At 38.9% G+C, this 3,451-nt stretch overlaps 1 long non-coding RNA gene across 2 annotated transcripts; it reads right to left on the reverse strand.

Annotated features, from left to right (window-relative positions):
- Nucleotides 1-213: 213 nt before the first annotated feature.
- On the reverse strand, nt 214-1,600 carry LOC149835764 (uncharacterized). 2 transcript variants are annotated; one of them, XR_016432365.1, is made up of 3 exons: nt 1,239-1,600; nt 935-1,080; nt 214-579 (listed from the first exon to the last, which is right to left on the reverse strand). It is a non-coding gene; the product is annotated as an uncharacterized LOC149835764 (long non-coding RNA). The 2 variants fall into 2 exon arrangements; XR_016432364.1 differs by having other exon boundaries at nt 1,192-1,600.
- Between the last annotated feature and the right edge of the window lie 1,851 nt (nt 1,601-3,451).

Raw genomic sequence — 3,451 nt, forward strand, 5'->3', positions numbered from 1 at the left:
ATACACATATATACATATATATACAAACTCCACATGAGGCCATGATAAAAAGAAACGAGCATCTCATCTTCATGACCATGCAAAGGTGTCTGAGTGCCTTACTGAAGTTACCCTAGATGGCAAAGATTCCTTTTCATCTTCTATCACTCCATCCAAAGTGATTTTCTATGTCCAAAGACCGAGTAGGTGTTAATGTGCATTGTGGTAGATAATTCTATTTGTTTGGGATATCAAAATGCAGATGTTGACCCAGGTTAACTAGAAGGGCCCACTGTCTAGTTTGTCAGGATCATCGGGTTTCACAACAGTTTTAACACTTCTCATCCAATATTCACTCAAATTACTAACGCAATCATATTGGTCAACTCAAAATCAGTTTCAACATAAAAGAAAGATGGAAAACGTTTTAGACCAGTCTACATTCTCCAAATCCATTAGGCAGCAAACTCAGATTCAACAAAATGAATCAATAAAGATAAAGGAGAAAAGGAACCGACCTAAGGATCCATGGCAGGCAAATCCACACCCTTCTTCAAATTGATAAATAGCTGCCCATCATAAACCTCACGAAGGAACTGCCTGGTCAGATAAATATTTTGAAGGGTTAGAATCGACAAACAAGAAAGCATCCAAGACTATCTTAACAACTAAATGAATTTACAAAAGCGTGTCAACTTCACAGACAACACATACATCACTTAACCCAGAACTTCTTTGAAGAGAACATGCAAAATCTAAAACACAAAGAACCCTACAATTCACCAATGGAAACAACCTCGCTTGAGTACAAATCATTCCAAAAGAAGATCGAAACAATAGATCATGAATTTCCTACACGAATTCGACTACAATCAAGAAAGGCGTTTGGGGGTGCGTATGCTAAAAACAAATGGATCGGGAAAAAAGAAAATAACAAACGATCAAACCGTCTTACTCGGAGAGATACACCGTCTGGCACTCCGCTGCACCAATCTCACGCGTCCGCGTTCTCCTGCCTCAACTTGGCACCAATCTCATGCGTCCCCGTGTCCTCCTGCCTCAACGAGCAAGAAACCACGCTGAGATCAAAACCATCGCACACTAGATCCACAAAAACCAAAAACGGAGTAAGAAAAAATGAAAATCGAAATAAAAAGGCAGGCAAACGCAGCTAAACTCATAAGCGGGCTCGTGTACGCTCAGAAGGCGAACCCAGAGAGAACGACGAAGATGTTGAGATCAAACGGGACGCGATCGACCTCCCTCTCTGCACATTCCCAGGAATCCTCCGTCCGGTCGGGTTCCTTTCGCAAGAAGAAACACACCACGCAGCTCCGCAGCCTAGAACTCGCGTACAACGAAGGAGATCTCGAGACGAATCGCCTCGATTCGACGATCATCGCCGAGCTCTGAGCGTGGAGAGGGGAGCGGAAGGGAAGCAGAAGCCACGCGGGAACGGAGACGAGAGTCGGCAGACGACGAAGGACGCAGACGGCGAGATTAGGGCTTCGAATGGACCGAGAATCTCAGATCGTCTCTGGTTCTCGAGGGGAAAGGGGGAGGACGACGATGCGCTCAGCGGGAGCTTCCAGAGACGTCGATGTTCTGGTTCTGGTTCTGGTTCTTGTTCTTGGATTAGAGAGTGAAAGAGGTAACGTAACGAGTTTTAAATCTGGCTTGCGGATGGCGGTTGGCACTTGGCGGGAGTACTTGCTTAATAAAGGCTTTTAATTGGGCGGAATTTATAATTTTGTCATTATCAAGAAAACCCGTATCGAGTACGCTTTAGGTGTAAACTCTGGTGCGGGTATGGATCGAATGAAATCGGTACTAATGTGGGTTGAAGAAAGCCTTTTTTAGGCCAGTCTCGGACGGATCCAATCAGATTTGGATCAGGACAGAAAATAATGGTGCTGAGCATAGTGACTAAACGCTTTTTTGGGTAAATATCGGCAGCCACTTTCTCGTGATAAAAATCAACTTTTCTTCCTTACATTTTTTGAAAAAAATGGTAATTTTTTTACTTAAAAATTAAAAGCGAGTTTTTTTTATTGCAAAGAATACCATATATGACAATTTTAGTTTATGGAGTTTTGATCATAAAATATTAGTCAGCCTCACAAATTTTTTATTGCAGAATTAGTAATTTAGTTTTTTCATGTCATTTCGTATTGTACAATTCTTTGGTTGTGCGGTCATTTACCTGCGGCGCAGTCAAGAAGAACTCAAAAATATTATGTGGCAATCAGAAATGACACATGTTAAAGCTATTAAAATAATATTAAAAAATAAAATTATGCATTCTTTTTATATTTATTACAAATAGCCAATTCAAGCGTCAATCATATCGATTTTATGCGGATAAGAATACGCACTAGTACTGAACTCTTAACCCGTCCTGACCAATTGCTATTGAGCAACTATAAAAAAATACTTTAGCTATATAATGTTTGTGGGTTTTAACTAAGCTTCAATGGGTTTTAACTATATAATGTTTGTGGGTTGAAATGCCTTGTATACATCAAAATACATATCGACGTGAGCGGTAGTTTTGCCTTTTTACACTGACTTTAGTGAAGTCTTTGTTGGAGATGATAGACCAGCTTAATTTGCTAATGATAATTCAAATTTGGTGAAAACTCACAAACATCATTTAGTTAGAATTACAAGGATAATAAGTAATTGGACATCGTACCTTGTCACACATTTTCATATTCCATCTGGTTAAAGATGGCACTCTGAATGACTTGTTATTTTTTTAAGTAAGGTTTGTCTTTTACACCACCACCATAAGGGTAGGATTATCTTTCTACACCACTAATGTTCTTCTTGCTAAATATTATATTGTGTCATCCACATTTTCAAACTTGTTCTTGTTAACCACAACACCATTTATACATCGACTTAGAAATCATATTCAAGGATCGTCTTGTCTTTTTACCCCGACCATCGTATAGTTCTTGTTGGAGATGAGAGACCCGCTAAGTTTACTAATGGTAATTAAAGCTTAGTTAAAACCCACAAACATTATATAATTAAAGTTTTAAGGACAATAATTAAATGAACATCGCATCTTGTCACTCACAGTTTCATATTCCATCTTGTTGAAGATGGCATTATGAATGTCTTGTGGTTTTTTCACGTAAGGGTAGGTTTGTCGTTCTACGCCAACATCGTGCAGCTCCAATTTTTCTTCTTTTATATAAACAAGTTGTTATTGTAGCCATCGCGAGAGTACTAGTTGTTGAACATCTTATCTTGTGATTCACAGTTCCACACCATCTTGTTGAACACAACACCATCTATGCATCAACATACATATTTATTTCACCGGTAGTTTTGTCTTCCTACCCTAAAAATATGTAATCGTGCTATTTATATCTTTTTACACAACCATTTATCATGCAACTTATAATAAAAGTACTTGTTGGAGTCGAACGTCACACTCAATTCGCATTACCAAATTAAATGT

Source organism: Nuphar pumila, chromosome 6, assembly GCF_984573655.1.
Source record: "Nuphar pumila chromosome 6, dmNupPumi1.hap1.1, whole genome shotgun sequence".
Lineage (NCBI taxonomy): Eukaryota > Viridiplantae > Streptophyta > Magnoliopsida > Nymphaeales > Nymphaeaceae > Nuphar > Nuphar pumila.